The sequence below is a fragment of the Dendropsophus ebraccatus genome, chromosome 8, assembly GCF_027789765.1.
Source record: "Dendropsophus ebraccatus isolate aDenEbr1 chromosome 8, aDenEbr1.pat, whole genome shotgun sequence".
In the NCBI taxonomy this organism is placed as follows: Eukaryota; Metazoa; Chordata; class Amphibia; order Anura; family Hylidae; genus Dendropsophus; species Dendropsophus ebraccatus.
Genome location: NC_091461.1, coordinates 108,212,329 through 108,232,838, shown reverse-complemented (window position 1 = coordinate 108,232,838; position 20,510 = coordinate 108,212,329).

The window sequence follows — 20,510 nt, the reverse complement described above, 5'->3', positions numbered from 1 at the left end:
CCTTCCCCAGTCACCCCCAGCTGCCTCCCTTCCCCAGTCACCCCCAGCTGCCTCCCTTCCCCAGTCCCCCCCCAGCTGCCTCCCTTCATCAGCCCCCCCAGCTGCCTCCCTTCCTCAGCCCCCCCCAGCTGCCTCCCTTCCTCAGCCCCCCCCAGCTGCCTCCCTTCCCCAGTCCCCCCCAGCTGCCTCCCTTCCTCAGCCCCCCCCAGCTGCCTCCCTTCCTCAGTCCCCCCCAGCTGCCCGCCTGCAGACGAGTTGTGGTCAGAGAAGTCTTCATGATGCTGCGCCAGATGGAGAAGAAAGCAAAAAGTGAGCAACGGCAATGGGAGAAGACATCACCTGTGAGTCATTAGTAACTGCACTGTAAACACTTCTATAGTGTGCAGAGCCTGTGTACCATTGGGGTCTAAATGGGTCAGTGTATGGTTTGCGGTAGTGTACTGACACAGCCCCGCGTACACTACAGTACACTAGCGCAAACTTTTAAACTAGAATCAAACTACAACAGCTGCAGGCACTACAACTCCCAGCATATGCTGAGGGCTGCAGACTGTCAGTACATGCAGGGAGTTGTAGTGCCTGCAGCTGTTGTAGTTGGGCCCTAGGTGGCATATAAGAATATATAGATCAGTGGGGGCTCAGTGTAGGGAAGTGACCCCAGAACATCACTAATAGGGGATAGAACAAAAACATCTCCCCCTATCCCCTATTAGTGATGTTCTGGGGTCATTTCCCTGCACTGAGCCCCTACAGATCTATGTATTCTTATATTCCACAACGCCTCCAGTGTATAGGACCCAACTATAACAGCTGCAGGCACTACAACTCCCAGCATGTACCGACAGTCTGCAGCCCTCAGCATATGCTGGGAGTTGTAGTGCCTGCGGCTGTTGTAGTTGGGTCCTAAACACTGGAGGCTTTGTGGCATATAAGAATACATAGATCTGTGGGGGCTCAGTGCAGGGAAGTGACCCCAGAACATCACTAATAGGGGATAGAACAAAAACATCTCCCCCTACCATATTAGTGATATTCTGGGGTCATTTCCCTGCACTGAGCCCCCACAGATCTCTGTATTCTGAGTGTATGATGCACCTAGGACCCAACTATAACAGCTACAGGAACTAGAACTCCCAGCATATGCTGACAGTCTGCAGCCCTCAGGATATGCTGGGAGTTGTAGTACAGCGTAGACAGATGTATTGCTGGACCTTCAGGGCTGATGGTTGTCACCCACAGATTGCAGCCTCCAGGAGCCTCTGCACACAGTGATTTATTACAGGGTTGTCCTCTCAGAGACTACAACTCCCAGCATAGCCGGAGAGCTGTATAAATGTAGGGATTTGTCACAGATACAGATGAATTCAGGAAAGGAGCGGAGTCAGCATGTCGTGTCTCACTGGTTCTATATTGGTGGGCCCCAGGTGCCCCAGTCCCACACTGGACAGAAGTGGCCCCCGAACTAAGACGTCCCCGGCCTCCTTCCTCCATCACGTCTGTTTGATGAGAATAGCGGGCATCAAGCAGAGCGGCACACAAGTGCCAGGGTATATACCATGCATGTAACCAGCCAGTGCCGGGGGGGGGGGGGGGGCGCCTCAGCAAGCAAGGTGCCTAGGGCAGCATGAACTCTAAATACAGGCCTGCACAGGGGTCTATATACTAGGTGAAGCAAACAAGGGGTATATACTACTGCGGGCAGGACACAAGGGGTATATACTAATGGGGGCAGCACACAAGGAGTATATATTACTGGCGGTAGCGCACAAGGGGTATATACTACTGGGGGCAACACACAGCGGTCTATTGTTTTGGAACGCGTGTCGAGGGGGGGGGGGCCCCAGACATGACTTCGCTTGGGGCCCCAGAAATGCCAAGACCGCCCCTGTAGGTAATCACTGAGGAGGTGCTCAGTGTCATGGGAGTAAATACATACATACAAGGCCTGCAGACCCTTTTAGTCTTTTCATATGTTGTTATGTTGCCCCTTGTTCGCTGAAACATAACTTTTGATATGTTGCTTCCCATGGTGAGATTAACATTCCCTTCCATACTTGTTATTATCTATTCAGTCTCTTTCCCCCAGTTCTGAGCTGCCGCTTTCAGATGAAGACAAAGAAATCTGTGTGCGAGCTTTTCTCTCTGCCCCCCCCCATCCTCCCCCTCCCTTCTGAGACGGCTGATGTAAAGAAGTCCCTGGCTGGGTTTATCTGAAACATTGTAGCTTCTTTGTAATGCTAGAAGGGTTAATCAAAGTTGAACTCACTTTAATTATTCCTCCCGGCATTACAAAGTTGCTACAAAGTTGCAGAGAGGAATTTTTACAGAAGGGAGGGGGAGACAGAGAGAAAAGCTTACACACAGATTTTTGTGTGTTAAGCAGAAAGCGGCAGCTAAGAACTGGGGGAAGGAGACTGAATAGGTAATAACAAGTATGGAAGGAATTGTTAGTCTCACCATGGGCAACAACATATCAAAAGTTATGTTTCAGCAGAATACCCCTTTAAAGGAGATGTCCAGCGTCTGACATTTTTTTCAAAGAACCTAACTACATGCAGCTACCTCCCCGGCTCCAGAGGTAAGTGCATGTAGTTAGGTTCAGCTACCTCCTCTCTTGCGCTTTGGGTGCCAGACATCTCCTTTAATCTTAGTTTTATTAGAGCAGAGAATCTTGTTTTTCATAGTCTGTCAGTCCTCAGCTGCTTCTATATAAACTCTCGTCGGCTGTCATGTGTGTGTTACTGAAAAGCGGCTTCTGGCTTCTGGCTGCTCTGCCATAGAGTCCAGATTGGTGGAGGTTGCAGTGATGACTGACCTTCTGGAAGTTTCTCTCATCTGCACACAGGATCTTTGGAGCTCAATCAAACTGACCATTTGTTTCTTGGTCATCTCTCTCACCAAGGTCCTTCTCCCCCTATTAAGCAATTTGGTGGGGTGGCAGCTCCAGGGTAGTCCTGGTTGTTCTAAACTTCTTCCATATAAGAATTATGGAGGCCACTGTGCTTTGGGAACTTTAAGAGCAGCAGAAATGTGTTTGGCCCCTTTTCCAGATCTAAGCCCCCATACAATTCTGTCTCTGAGCTCTACAGGCAGTTCTTTCCTCCTCATAACTTGGATCTTGCTCTGATATACATTGTCAGCTGTGACACCTTATATAGACAGGGGCGGAGTCTCCCCTGATCCTGTCCAATCAGCTGAATTTACCACAGATGACTCCAATCAAGATGCAGAAACATCAAGAGAAATGGGAGGAGCCAAAGGTTAATACTTATGTCCATGCTTCTAGAACAGAATTACAAAATAATTTTAGAATTCCTGAATATTTACTAATCCAACACTTCTCCTATCCAGGATTGGTAACACCGATGTTATTACACAGAGATGCGCCCCCCGGTCCTGACATCACCAATGTGATCTGTTTGCTACAATTTATGAGCGATTATATCTGATGACAGCTCCAGCCATCCGGCTCATGACTACAATATAAATACCTAATTTCCTAAATTGTAGAAAAAGGAAAAAATGTACAATGCAGCGACATGTGATAGAAATTAAATTGTTCTTGTTGGAAGAATTTTGTTATTTTCTGCGGTTAAGATTCCGCCCAAAAATAAATAACATGAACTAAAAGAGTAACATAATGTGGAAAAGGAGAACACTGATGTTAACACAGAGAAGATGTGTGACCCCCCTTCCGCTGCGACCACCATTAGACACAAATGTCTAACCTATTTATAACAAGACGATATAAAAGTCTGTCACTTTAAGCTCTGATTCATTATTTGCTTTGGAGTAAATTTAGAAGATTTGTAACAACAACAATGGAAATATTTACAAACTAGTAATGCAGAATAGCGAGTGCAGCTCTGGAGTATAATACAAGATGTAACTCAGGATCAGTACAGGATAAGTAATGTAATGTATGTACACAGTGACCCCACCAGCAGAATAGTGAGTGCAGCTCTGGAGTATAATATAGGAAGGATGTAACTCAGGGTCAGTACAGGATAAGTAATGTAATGTATATACACACCAGCAAAATAGCGAGTGCAGTTCTGGAGTATAATACAGGATATAACTAAGGATCAGTACAGCAGCTTAAAGCAGCTTTAGGTGATTAAACTAAGTACATGGTTGGATAGGATTAATTAGTCCGATTTAATGCATACCTTGCTTTTACAGATTGAGTCATCCAGTGTCAAGATGGTTATCTTTTTAGTATTATGAAAATGAGCTCCCAAAGCTTAGGGGGTGTTCCACATGGATGCAAAAGCCATGTAATGCCCACGGCTTGCCTGCAAAACCCCATTTCCCCTTTATCAGCCTCCAGCTGCATGATTGACATAGACTAAGCTTTACTTTCAACAACACCTCCTGAGATAAAATCCTTTGTGAGTGCTCTGCAAACCATGCTCAGTGCTCGGTGGGCTTCTCTTACCTGCCTCTAGAGCTTGCCTGAGCTGTCAAAAACCCAAACACAGACCAATCATTAAAGCGACTCTGTACCCACAATCTGACCCTCCCAAAGCTCTTCTACCTTCGGATAGCTGCTTTTAATCCAAGATCTGTCCTGGGGTCCGTTCGGCAGGTAATGCAGGTATTGGCCTTAAAAAATAACTTTTAAACTTGCAGTCCTGTGCCAAACTGCCGTGGGCTAGAGTGTGTATGCATTAGGCTGGCACAACCCCTCTGTCCCTCCTCCCCACCCTCTTCATCATTAGGAATGCCCCAGGCAGATTTTCTCCTATTCATTAGCTGTGTCAGCACGGCACATTGGTTGGATCGTTAAGGCACCTGTGCGGTGTTCACTGAAGAGGAATAGGAAATATGCTGCCAGTGGCATTCCTAATGATGAAGAGCGTGGGGAGGAGGGATGGAGGGGTGGTGCACGGTTAGGGCCACGGCCGTTTGGCACAGGGATGCAAGTTTAAAAGTTGTTTTTTAGGACAATAACTGCATCACCTGCCAGGACAGATCTTGGATTAAAAGCAGCTATCCAAAGGTACAAGTGGTTTAGGGGGGACAGATTGTGGGTACAGAGTCACTTTAGGGCTGCTGGGAAAAGCTAAGCTCTCATTAAGTAAAGTAGAAAGTAAAGCCTAGTAGTAGATAGAAGTGAGCATAGGGGCATTGCAGGCAAGCTATGGGATGTAAATAGATGGGCTTTTGCAACTGAGGAACAACCCCTGGGCTTTTGGAGCTCATTTCCTAAAAAGATCTTAAACTGTAAAAGAAAATCAGACTGGGAAGCCCTATACAACCATGTACTTAGTTTAACCACCTACAACTCTGTCACAGGTCTGCTTTAAGTGTGAAGTTAAAGAAGAAGTCCGGCCAAAATTTATTTTTTATATGTTATTACTTATGGAAAGTTATACAATTTTCTAATGTACATTAATTATGGGAAATGCTCATATACTGCTATTTCCCTTAATTTAGTGTATCAGGAAGTGTTAGAATTCTCTGAGAAGCAGTGACGTCACGATGAATGGTGTAATTCCTATGAAGTGTCCAGCTAGGGGCGCTCTATATATAGAAGTCAATGAGTACCAAGTGTCCTTGCTCCCTAAAGTATCCCATAAATGTAATCAATAAATACATTTGCTGGGCACCGAGCAGGGAGGGAGAGAGGTGCCATCTACCTCCCCTCTCCATGCTCGGTGCTGGGAACATATAGAAAGTACTACTCCCCCATTATCTGCAGATAATGGGGGAGTAGTACCTGTGCTATCTTATCGCCACCCGTGCCGCCGCCGCTCATAGAAGTGCCGCCCACTCCGCCGCCGCTCACAGAAGTGCCGCCCGCTCCGCCGCCACTCGCAGAAGTGCCGCCCGCTCCGCCGCCGCTCACAGAAGTGCCGCCCGCTCCGCTGCTGCCGCTCACATAAGTGCCGCCCGCGCCGCCACTCATAGAAGTGCCGCCCGCTCCGCCACTGCCGCTCACATAAGTGCCGCCCGCTCCGCCGCCGCCGCTCACAGTAGTGCCCCCTCCTCCTCGAAACACTATGGCCCCGCTGACTCCCCGCCGCCTGCCCGTGCTGCTCCTCACACTATCCGGCTGGCCACCGCTCCTGCAGGCCGGCCGCGTCAGCCCTCACCCACACCGGCCTGGGACACCAGGAAGCACCAGGAGCGCGGTGCTGCCGGTGTGGGTGAGGGCTGACGCGGCCGGCCTGCAGGAGCAGAGATCGGTGACCAGCCGGATAGTGTGAGGAGCGGCACGGGCAGGCGGCGGGGAGTCAGCGTCGCGGGCGGCGGGGAGTCAGCGGGGCCATAGTGTTTCGAGGAGGAGGGGGAGCGGAGAAGGAGGGGGCACTTCTGCGAGTGGCGGCGGCGGAGCGGACGGCACTTATGTGAGCGGCGGCAGAGCGGGCGGCACTTCTATGAGCGATGGCGCGGGCGGCGATAAGATAGCACAGGTACTACTCCCCCATTATCTGCAGATAATGGGGGAGTAGTACTTTCTATATGTTCCCAGCACCGAGCAGGGAGGGAGGGGGAGGTAGATGGCACCTCTCTCCCTCCCTGCTCGGTGCCCAGCAAATGTATTTATTGAATACATTTATGGGATACTTTGGGGAGCAAGGACACTTGCTCCCCAAAGTATTCCATAAATGTATTCAATCGCAAAGTACAGTACATTACATTACATACACACATCCATTGTAATTCCAATGGAGTGTCCAGCAGGGGCGCACTATATATAGAAGTCAATGATACTCATTGACTTCTATATATAGAGCGCCCCCTGCTGGACACTCCATAGGAATTACACCATTCGTCGTGACGTCACTGCTTCTGAGAGAATTCTAACACTTTCTGATACACTAAATTAAGGGAAATAGCAGTATATGATCATTTCCCATAATTAATGTACATTAGAAAATTGTATAACTTTCCATAAGTAATAACATATAAAAAATAAATTTTGTCCGGACTTCTCCTTTAAGAAACTGCTGCCTTCAGTTTTACTTTGTAAACGTCTACCGGACACAAAATTGCTGAAAAAAATCAGCACAACCTCAAGTGTCACTAAGACTTTATAACAAAGCAGGGAACTTTACACAGTGTTAGGATGTAGCCGGCTTTTCACAGGCAAGGAACATGTCGAGACAGATCCGGCCTTTATCTATACTCTGTTTACACTGGACTGAGTTGAAAGAGGACTTTGCAGATATGTAACTCCAATGAGCGACTGATATCATCATCCAAGGTCAATTAGTTAAGTCATTAACCCAGGCTTTATATTCTATATATTCTATTCTCTCCATGTCACCAGTCATATTGGGGGATTTGCAGTACACCCCTTACACATGACCCCCCTCCCCTGCAAAATTACAAAAATGCTGCACCCCAATTTAATTCAAAATAGGATATAATAGAGGACTCCGCACTCAGGATCCCAATTCTGAACCAAAGCTCTGGTGAACTTGGTGAGAAAATACAGGGCTGGAATGAACACTGACCAGTTAGTTCTTTGACCTCTGCTTTTCTCTACATTTCTCTATGAAGGCGATGACACCACTGAGCAAATGTTATTACCAGTATGCCGCTTTGCTGCTATTTTGTGACTGGTCATTTGTCAACACCTACAAAGCTGCCTTGGGCTATGTTCACACATAGTATTTCCCTTAGTTTTTTTTTTTTACCAAAATCAGGAGTGGAATAGACTGTGCAAAAAATATAATGGAAAGAATTGCACAGACTCTATGTTTCAATCCACTCCTGGTCTTGGTTGAAAACTAACTAAACTAACTAAAGACTTATGGAAATACTATGTGTTAACATAGCGGTGTTATTTAGTTACAGTCTGTATTATACTCCAGAGCATTACATTACTGATCCTGTACTGATCCTGAGTTACATCTTTTATTATACTCCAGAGCTGCACTCACTATTCTGCTGGTGGGATCACTGTGTACATACATTACATTACTGATCCTGTACTTATTCTGAGTTACATCCTGTATTATACTCCAGAGCTGCACCCACTATACTGCTGGTGGGGTCACTGTGTACAATACATTACTGATCCTGAGTTACATCCTGTATTATACTCCAGAGCTGCACTCACTATTCTGCTGGTGGGGTCACTGTGTACATATATCCTCAGTGTGATGTGTGTAGAGTTCACCCATGTGAACCCATCTTACAACAAAGCTCTTATAGTAACCAGTTTGTTTGATTGAATAACAGGAGACACTGAACACCCGGCTTTTATTTCCCGAGGACTGAATTAGCACTGAGCACATCTGACACATTCCAGGTCATAAAACCCTAATTGTTGAGCTCTGTTTTTGGACTAGGGAAGTCATGTGACCGCGGCCTTGGAAGTAAATGTGAGTTTTTTCATTCAGCATTTATTTCCAGAGGAGAGTAATATAATTACTCTGTATTTTTTATTTAAAGGGACAAAAACAGCTAAAATGGTCTGTAGTAGAGGACAGGGCAGTATATGGGGATTTTGCCTCCAACAAGGTAAACAGCAAAAAAGCCCATCTACAAATGAGATAATGGGCAGTGCTTACAGGAAATCTGTGTAAGGAAGGTAAAAAAATAAAAAAAATTCCTTTAGGAAAACTGCCATCTTGTTCTTTCTATTGTATTCAATGGGAGGTTATGACTGGTAATGCACACATTGACTCGGATTTACTAAGACCCCTATACTACATGCATTCGGACTATGGAACAGATCCCCACATTCAGCCAGACCACAGACCAGATACCCAAATATACTGTATGTCCCTGGAAGAAGACCACTATTTAACACCACAGACCAGGCACTTGTTTAATTTTTTATTTTTTTGTGTGCAGAAATCAATAGTACATGCGATTTTAAGAAACTTTGTAATTGGGTTTATTAGCTGAAAAATGCATTTTTATCATGAAAAAGCAGTTTGAAGCTCTCCCCCCTTCTTCATGGTTTTCTTTGGAGAGGGGAGGGGTGGAGGGAGATGAGGCACCAAAACAGGACAACAAAGAGTTAATTTACTGCTACATCACCGGACTATCTCCTCTGAAGTCAGCAGTGACCTCTGTAACCTCTGAATACTGGCTTTCACACAGCTCCCACTGTGTAATCCTTTGTTCTCTGCTCTCTGCTGGCGACTAATCTCCCCCCTCCCCTCTCCATAAGTTACACAGGGCTCAACTGATATAAAAGAGTCGAGATTTCCTAATAATGAGCAGTGAATGAGAGAGAGGAGGGGGGGGGGGACCCTGGAAAAAGTCTTTTTGAATGCAGATAATGGCATATTTGCCTAATAAACCCAATAACAGAGTTTCTTAACCCCTTAAGGACCGGGCCTAAAATGGCCTTAAAGGGGTAGTGCACCCAAAAATTTTTTCTTTCAAATCAACTGCTGCCATGAAGTGCCAGAGACTTGTAATTTACTTCTATTAAAAAATCTCAAGCCTTCCAGTACTTATCAGCTGCTGTATGCCCAGCAGGAAGTGGTATTATTTCCAGTCTGGAGAGCAGGAGAGGTTTTCTATGGGGATTTGCTCCTTCTCTGGACAGTTCCTGACATGGACAGAGGAGGCAACAGAGAGCACTGTGTCAGACAGGAAAGAAAACACCACTTCCTGCTGGACACACAGCAGCTGATAAGTACTGGAAGACTTGAGATTTTTTAATAGAAGTAAATTACAAATCTCTGGCACTTCATGGCAGCAGTTAATTTGAAAGAAATTTTTTTTGGGTGCACTACCCCTTTAAGGACCGGAGCAAATTTTATGAATATGACCTGTGTCACTTTATTCATTAATAACTTCGGGATGCTTTTACCTATCCTGCTGATTCTGAGATTGTTTTCTCGTGACATATTGTACTTCACATTTCTTGTAAATTGGAGTCGATACTTATAACGAATCTTTATGAAAAAAAACAAAATAACGTGAAAAATTGTAAAAAAATGCATTTTTCCAACTTTAAAACTTTTCTGCTTATACAGAAAATGGTTATGCCACATAAATTATATATTAAATAGCATTAGCAACATGTCTACTTTATGTTGGCGGCATTTATTAAACTATATTTCATTTTTTTTAGACAATATAGCAGCAAATTTCCAAATTTTCTGTAAAATTTCAAAATCATATTTTTAGGGACCTGTTCAGGTTTAAAGTGTATTTGAGGGGACTGTATGTTAGAAAGCCACACAAAGCACCCCATTTCAGAAACTGCACCCCCAAAACTCTGCAAACGCACATCCAGAAAGTTTTTTTAACCCTTTAGGGGAGTCACAGAAATAAAAGCTAAGTGTGTAAGAAATTTGAAAATTTTAATTTTCTGTGCAGAGATTTTATTGTAATCCAATATTTTTCATAATTATAAACTTATTACCAGAGAAATGCACCCCAATATTTATTGCCCCGTTTCTGCAGTTTATAGAAATACCCCATATGTGGCCCTATTGCGCTATTTGACGCAACCACAAGCCTCAGATATAAGGGAGCGCCTAGTGCATTTCAATGGCTCCGTTATATTTGGTCATTTCTGACTGTACCACTTCAGGTTGGCAGAGGCTCTGGGGTGCCAAAACCTAAAAAACACCACTAAAGGGACACCATTCAGAAAACTACACCCTTCAAGGAATGTAACAAGGGGTGCGGTGAGCATCTGGACCCCACAGGTGCTTCACAGATTTTCCCAACAATATGGCGTGAAAAAAGACAAAAGTATTTTTTACACTAAAACGTTGTTCTAGACTTCAATTTTTCATTTTCACAAAGGGATAAAAGGGAAAAAAACCCACAAAACATGTAGCGCAGTTTCTCTCGAGTACAGAAATACCCCACATGTGGCGATAAAGTGCCAAGGGGGGCGCAGGACGAGCCTCCAAAGGGAAGGAGCAACAATTGGCTTTTGGAAGCTGGATTTCACTGGAATGGATTTCAAGGGCCACGTCGCATTTACAGAGCCCTCGTGCTGCCAAAACACTGGAAACCCCCCCACAAGTGACCCCATTCTGGAAACTACACCCCTCAAGGAATCTAACAAGGGGTGCAGTGAGCATATGGACCCCACTGGTGACGGGCACAAATGTGGAACAATGTGACGTGAAAGTGAAAATTTTCATTTTTTCACTTTCACGGCACAAATGTGCCCGTCATCAAGGGGTCCATATCCTCACTGCACCCCTTGTTAGATTCCTTGAGGGGTGCAGTTTCCAGAATGGGGTCACTTGTGGTGGGTTTCCACTGTCTTGGCAGCACGAGGGCTCTGTAAATGTGACATGGCGTTCATCATCCATTCTAGTCAAATCTAACCTCCAAAATCCAATTGGCGCTCCTTCCCTTCGGAGGCTTGCCCTGCACCCACATGGCGCTTTATGTCCACATGTGGGGTATTTACGGACTCGGGGGAAATTGCTCTAAACATTTTGTGTGTTTTTTTCTCTTTTAACCCCTTTTGAAAATGATAAATTCAAGGCTAGACCAACATTATAGTGTAAAAAATGTAATATTTCATTTTCACGCCACATTGATCCACATTTGTGCCCGTCACCAGTGGGGTCCATATGCTCACTACACCCCTTGTTACATTCCCTGAGGGGTGTAGTTTCCATAATGGGGTCACTTGTGGGGGGTTTCAACTGTCTTGGCAACACAGGGGCCTTTTAAATGCAACATGGCCCCTCGAAATCCATTCCAGCCAAATCCAGCCTCAAAAAAACAGATGGCGCTCCTTCCCTTTGGAGGCTTACCCTGCACCCGCATGGCGCTTTATGTCCACATGTGGGGTATTTCCGTACTCAAGGGAAATTGCTCTACAAATTTTTTTTATTTTTTTTTATTTTTTAGCCCCTTGTGAAAATGAAAAAATCAAGACAAGATCAATGATTTACAGTAAAAATTTATAACAAATTACACTAAATGTTGGTCTAGTCTTGATTTTTTTCCATTTCCACAAGGGGTTAAAAAAGAAAATAAACGCAAAGCGTGTAGGGTAATTTCCCCTGAGTACGAAAATACCCCACATGTGGACATAATGTGCCATATGGGCACAGGGCAAGCCACCAAAAGGACAGAGCGCCATTTAGAGGCTGGAATGCAGGATGGAGGCCATGTCGCAATTACAAAGCTCCTGTGCTGCCAAGACAGTAGAAACCCCCCACAAGTGACCCCATTCTGGAAATTACACCCCATAAGAAATCTAACAATGGGTGCAGTGAGCATATGGACCCCACTGGTAACAGGCACATATGTAGAACATGTGCCATGAAAATAAAAAATACAATTTTTTTCATTTTCACGTCCAAAATGTGGCCGTCACCAGGGGGCCATATCCCTGCTGCCCCCCTTGTTAGATTCCTTATGGGGTGTAGTTTCCAGAATGGGGTCACTTGTGGGGGGTTTCTACTGTCCTGGCCGCACAGAGGCTTTGTAATTGCATCATGGCATCCTCTAATGGGAATAGCGGCCATGTCTATTTAGCTGGGGAAAAGGGACAATTCTAATTTATTTGGGGGTATTAGGCCAATTATTGGTTTATAAGATTGGAAATGACAGGTGTCCATCAAATTCAACCTGTGTTGATCCAGAGGAAGGCAAAAAACCCTCGTAAGGCAGACGACAGTAGCCTCATCACTGGGAAAAATTACTTCCCGACTCCATAATGGCGATCAGAATAATCCCTGGATCAATGTGACCCCTGAAATAGGAATAAGGGACAGAATTTAGATAATGTAGAACCCCAATGACGTGTAGTGCGCCTGGAAGCGATCCAGTATGCAGAGTCGGGGTGATTAGGACAGGTGTCACACTGGAAAATGGTGTCCTTCCTTATCTCCTGTTACGCCACACTCTGCACTTCTTCTGGGGTCTCCTGTTTTCCAGTGTGGGGGACGTCACCTGGAAAATGTTGTCCTGGTGCGATACGGGGTCCTTCATATCCAGAAGCGCTGGGTCCGCTCCATGGCTGCTAAATATTAGGGCTCTATTACTGCTTCTGATATGTTCGGATCGTGCCGCAAGCTACAGGGCAGCGAGGGACCGGAAGAGGGGGTGCTGGTATAAAAGTTATCCCCGTACAGGTGGTGACCTTTATCCAGCAGTGGGAAGATCAGTTCCCCAACGATCTCCCCACTAACTCCGAGGATGGGGGGGGGCATCTGGGGGCTGGATTCGGGTGTCCCTTCCTTCATACACTCTAAGGGTACGTGCACACTGCGGAATGGCGAAGGATAACCCTTTGTGCATTCCGCAGCTGGCACCCGCCGGCGGACTGATGGAGGCGCGTCTCCGTCCGTGTCATAGACTCCATTCTATGCAGGAGCGGATTCCGCTCTCCGTCAAACGTGTTCATTCTTTGGACGGACGATGGAATCCGCCCATGCATAGGATAGAGTCTATGACATGGGTGGAGACGCGCACCTCCATCAGTCCGCCGGTGGGTGCCAGCTGCGGAATGCACAAAGGGTTATCCTTCGCCATTCCGCAGTGTGCACGTACCCTAAATCTGTAAGTGTACCCAGAGGTACTCTCACAGAGTTTGTAGAATTTCACACCATACCGCCATCTCTTATTGGGACGGTACTGGCGGAAAAGACGTGCCTGGGGGGCAGCGTACGCTACGCTACCCCCAGACACGTCACTGGATGATGAGGATGATGAGGATGAATGGAGGAAAGAAGGATCCCCCCCATTCATCCTCACTGGCTGTTTCGGTGTCGGAGGCAATAATAACATATGCGTCCGACGCCGAAAACACCCTGGGGGCCATCTTTATACGGGGACTAGTATATGGGGTATGTAAATGTGTAGTGGTGTAGTGTAAAACTTTATTCCGTGTAGTGTAATGGTGTTTTTTACATGTTTTTTTAACATTAAGTATAAAAAAAAAAACTACGCCAATTGAGGAGTTGCCGATAAATGCCGCACTTACGTGCTGCACTTATAAGCAGACCGTGGCTGTAGGATATAGGAAAAAAACACCCTACGCCAAAAAGTAGGAGTTGCTGATCAGCGGCGCACTTACGTGCGATGCTGATCAGCACTCAGCGGCGATAGGGTGCGGAAAATAAAAAAAAATAAATTGGAAAAAAAACCAAAAAAAACCCCAAATCTTTCTTCAACCCTATAGCTACTGATATGTGTATTATATACACTTATCAACCGCTAGGGGGCAGTAGAACGCAAATTCCGGAAAAAGCCGAAGTTTGACGACGCTGGAGCCGATGATTGCCGATGGGGACCGCCGTAAAAAGACGAAGACGCCGACGAAGAAGAGGACGCGATCGGAACCCGGAAGACGCGATCGGGACGCTGGATCCGGTGAGTATGGGTCAATACCTGCTCTGGACACCTCAGCTACCTAGCTGAGGTGTCCACAGCAGGTATTTAACCCTTTCATGGGGTACTTATATCACCGTGATCGGCCGGCCGGTCACGGCGATCGGGACGTGGCACCGTGGCCACCGTTACTTTTAACAGTAATGGCGGTCGGTGCCGTCCTCGGACAGCACCGACCGCCATTGCTTTCCGGGCCATCGATGACCCGGAAAGCTGCAGATCGCCGCCATTGGCTGATCTCAATTGATCAGCCAATAGCGGCGATCGTCAGCACGGGATGGGTTAATCACCCCCCATGCCGACAAGCAGGGATGGCCTGCTATACTAAACCGCGGGCGTAAATGTACGCCCGTTTGCGTTAAGGCACGGGTTTTGCGGGCGTACACTTACGCCCGCGGTCGTTAAGGGGTTAAAATCGCCTGGACTATTGATTTCTGCAAGAAAAAAAATAAATAAATAAAAATGACAGTGACTCTTTAAATTATTCACACCCCCAGACCCCCAAATTCTGCACTTCATATGCATCATTGGGATAACAATAGTTCTCAGTGTGCATGAAGCTGCGCTCACCTTTTCACATTGTGCAAAAACCCTGAACACAGTCAGTGTACTAGTTCCAATGGACACAGCTAACTGCTGAGCTTTCTTCTCTGTGATTGAGCTTGGAGCGCCACCTGCTGGCTACTTTGAATTGTTCAATCCACAAAGTCTCAGCAAAAGCGGACCCAGGTTCGTGTAGAACGCCAAGATAAATGAAGGAGACCGCACATCCAAGGAAATGACACTTTTTTAATGACACCAGTGCAACGTTTAGGCTCAATGTGTAGCCTTCCTGAAGCAATGATTTAGAAAGCCTACACATTGAGCCAAAACATTGTACTGGTGCGATTAAAAAAATGAAATTTCCTTGGAAGTGCGGTCTCTGTTTATCTTGGTACTTTAAAATTTAGCTTTTCCATGGAATTTTATTTATTATTATTATTATTATTTATTTATTTATTTTTTTTAGCACCCTTGGTTCCAGAGCGCTATATAATAATATTATTATTATTAGACTTTCTAATCTGATGCTATTATCCAGTAAATATCCCAAATTGTGAATTTTGTCTGTAATGTTTGGCTCCCCACATCCAATTTTTATCTATTTATAAGGGTTCACAAACATTTCTTTTCTTTCAAATCAACTGGTGCCAGAAAGTGCCAAGATTGGAAATGTACTTCTATAAAAAAAAAAAAATCTGAAGTCTTCCAGTACTTATCAGCTGCTGTGTGTCCTGCATGAAATGGTGTATTCTTTCCAGTTTGGAGAGCAGGAGAGGTTTTTTATGGCAGGGGTGTAAAACTTAGGCCCTCCAGCTGTTGCAAAACTACAATTCCCATCATGCTTTGGCTGTCCAGGCATGATGAGAATGGTTTTTTTAATAACAATCAGAGGACCTGAGATTGACACCTGTGTTCTATGGAGATTTGCTGCTGCTCTGGACAGTTCCTGACATGAGCAGAGGTGGCAGCAGAGAGCACTGTGTCAGACCCGAGAAAATACACCACATCCTGCAGGACATACAGCAGCTGATAGTACTGGAAGACTCTAATTTTTTTCATAAAAGTAAATTACATATTTCTGGCACTTTCTGGCACCAGTTGATTTAAAATAATTTATTTTTGGTGATCAACCCCTTTAAACCATCTCATTTTTCAATTTACCACACAGCCCGCACAGCTCTGGGTGTCGTGTCGTGACATCACCATTTTATCCAGGAAGTGACATCACCATGTAATCCAGGAAGTGACATCACCATGTTATCCAGGAAGTGACATCACCATGTAATCCAGGAAGTGACATCACCATGTTATCCAGGAAGTGACATCACCATGTAATCCAGGAAGTGACATCACCATGTTATCCAGTAGGTGACATCACCACGCAGGGCCGGACTGGGACTTAAAATCAGCCCTGGCACTCAAACCTCAGCAGCCCACATAATATATCCTCCCCAATATATGATAGATAGCAGTGTACATGCTGTAGCAAATTCTGCTCCTTACTCACTTACTTACTCACTACTTCATTAAATATATGAACCCTACCATCAACACATAAAAAACATAATCTGCTGTGGATTTGTTGTTGCATATTTATGTATTTCAGCTGCACCAAATCCACAATGTATCTGTGTGGTCCATACCAGGTACAAAGGTGTAGATCCCAGAATACAAATGCGGGGACAGGACCTTTAGTCTAGTATATACTTTTATAATCATCCTTTTCATTACCAGCTAAAGTGTCACAGAGGCGGAGACAAGCCACAGCTGTACCTCCCCCCGTGCCTTCCTGCTCTGACTGATTTACATACACGGCGATGCTGCGGATGTCGCTGTGACACTTGAGCTGGTAATAAAAAGGATGATTATGAAAGGAGTGCTTATAGTGCAATTACGTCCAGTGACTTACAGGAGGTGTCTTCTCTGCATGAATTGCAAGTGACGTTTTTGCTGGATTTGTTCTCTTTTTCTTGCTCGGCTATCATGAAGACTTCTGCGGCCGTGACTCCTCTCTGCAAGATCTACCAGACAAACAATTTAAGATCCGTGCTCTAGCATCATACCCAAGTGTATTTCTTCACACAGTAACCTTGCTCCCTTTTGACCCCCTTATAAGCAGTTAGGCCCAGTCTGTGTCTCTAAATAGTAGTCCCGCCCTTCTGCACCCCTATATAGTATTATAGTATTAGGTCCCCTCTGTACCCCATATAGTAATAGGAGTCTTCTGTGCTGTGTCTCCATATAGTAATAAAACATTTTCCCCTATAGTAGTAAGGCCCCTTCTGTGCCCCATATACCCTCTCTGTGCTCCAATAGATTACAGGCCTCCTCTCTATCCCCACATAGTATTGGACCACTCTCTGCATGAAGCATAGGCCCCACTGTATTGGACCTCTCTGGGCCTCCGTATAGTATAGCCAAGGCTTTTAATGATATATTAAAAGCTGCATAGCCCTTCAACTAATTTCATTTTGCAAAGAGCGTCATCAGGAAGAAGGCTTATTTCATTTGCTCCCCTGCTTCTGATGACACTTATTTAATTTGCCCCCCTGCTCCTGATGACACTTATTTAATTTGCCCCCTGCTCCTGATGACACTTATTTCATTTGCCCCCTGCTCCTGATGACACTTATTTCATTTGCCCCCCTGCTCCTGATGACACTTATTTCATTTGCCCCTGCTCCTGATTACACTTATTTCATTTGCCCCCCTTCCTCCTGATGACGCTTATCTCATTCGCCCCCCTTCCTCCTGATGACGCTTATGCCATTTGCCCCCCCTCCTCCCGATGACGCTTATGTAATTTGATGACGCTCCTTGAGGAGAGGTTATCCAGAATTAGATAAACATGTCCGCTTTCTCCCAAAAACAGCACCACATTTGTCCTCAGTTTGGGTGCGGTACTGCAGCTTAGATCCAGGGAAGTGAATGGAGCTGAATTGTAATACCACACACAACCTGAGGACAGGGGTGGTGACGTTTTTTTAATCCTGGATAATCCTTTTAATTTTACAGTAATGGTTATAATTAGAGATGAGTGAGCCTGGCCGAGGTTTGGCTTCATACAAACCTGAGCCATCGGCCTTTGAATTCCGCTGTCTTCTCGTTCCTTGCGGCAGGTGGAGATGGCACAAGTCCCGCCTGGAAAACAGAGATACAGACTATGATCTAGGCTGTATTCCTGCTTAAAAATGCAACTTGTGCTATCTCTATGGAGCGGGAAGACAGCGGGATTCAAGGGCCAATGGTTCAGGTTTGTATGAAGCCAAACCTCGGCCAGGCTCACTCATCTCTAATTATCACCTTAAAGTCACTACATGTCTGCATAGGCAGCCATTTTAATATCAAGTTTAATTGAATGCAATAAACTGTAAAGGACCATTTAGGACTTTTTGAGCAGCTACTGTATGGCTTAAAAAAGTGTGTGTGAACATAGCCTGACAAAAGTCCAACACCTCGTACTGGTCTATTATAATTCACAGCTTTACCTGAGATCCATAATGCAAGACACCATTGTTACCAACAAATGCAGTATGTGATGGTGATGGCGTCTTGTATCAGGGATTTACTATAAAGTTGTGAATATTAATTCACTGGAAGAAAGTGCTGGACTTTTGTCTATGGAATAATTTAGTCACATTTGAATACAGATTATTGCAGTGGTGTAAGTGCTGTAGGATGTGCTGGTCACCTGCATCCACACATCACGCATTCTATACATACATCATAAACACACAACACACACTGTGCATGCATACATATAAATATACACACACACACACACACACACACACACACACACTGTGCATACATACATAAATACATACAGACATGCACACACATTGTGCATACATACATATATCATATATACACACACAAACACACTGTGCATACATACATACATACATACATGAACACACATTGTGCCTACATACATATATCATATATACACACACAAACACACTGTGCATACATACATACATACATACATGAACACACATTGTGCCTACATACATATATCATATATACACACACACACACTACAGATGCGCGGAGCGTCGGACTTTTGGTCTGACAGGATCTGCGCTCAATCGTGATGCCTGTGATCCCGGGTGCATAGTTGCGCTCCCTGGAATATGCGGCCAGGATATTCCAGGGAATTCCAGATCCATTTCCTGGAATATCCTGGCAGCATATTCCCAGGATCGCAACTATGCACCCGGGATCACAGGCATCACGATCGAGCGAACTGCTATTGGACCAAAAGTCCGCACATCTCTAACACACACACTGTGCATACATGCATACATTTACACATACAGACAGACATACACACACCGTGCATATATATATATATATATATATATATACACACACAGACACACTGGGGGAGATTTATCAAACATGGTGTAAAGTGAAACTGGCTCAGTTGCCCCTAGCAACCAATCAGATTCCACCTTTCATTCCTCACAGACTCTTTGGAAAATGAAAGGTGGAATCTGATTGGTTGCTAGGGGCAACTGAGCCAGTTTCACTGTACACCATGTTTTATAAATCTCCCCCATTATGCATACATACATACATACACACACACTGTGCATACATACATACATATATACATACATAGAGACACATTGTGCATGTATATGTATATATATATATATATATATATATATATATATATACACACACACACACACACACTGTGCATACATATATACATACATACAGACACATTGTGCATATATATATATATATATATATATATATATACACACACACACACTGTGCATACATATATACATACATACAGATACATTGTGCATGTATACATATATACATACATACACACACACTGTGCATACATATATACATATACATTGTGCATGTATACATATATATATATATATATATATATATATACACTGTGCATACATATATACATACATACAGACAGACACATTGTGCATGTATATACATATATATATACACACACACACTGTGCATACATATATACATACATACAGACAGACACATTGTGCATGTATATACATATATATATACACACACACACACTGTGCATACATATATACATACATACAGACAGACACATTGTGCATGTATATACATATATATATATACACACACACACTGTGCATACATATATACATACATACAGACAGACACATTGTGCATGTATATACATATATATATATATATATATATACACACACACACACTGTGCATACATATATATATACATACATACAGACACACACACTGTACATACATGAATCCTATATACACACATATATACTGTACATACATGTATCATATATACACACACACTATACATACATACAGAAATCCTTTCCTCACACAATACACATACAGGGCACATTACATACTAAGACACACTATATACACACTATCACTTTGGACACACACACACCAAACAACAAGAAACAATCACTTACTGTCCATAAATCTGAGCTGCTGACAGGCCCTCTCTTCCTCACAGTCAGCATGGTGCTCCCCTGCCCCTCCGACTGCAGGAAGGAGATGATGACGTCACTGTGTGGGCTCAGGAGACTTGGTTGCCTGGTTACACAGCAGGGGGAGAGGGCAGGCTCCAGCTGTAGCTTGGTGGGAAGGACAGGTTTCTCCTCACC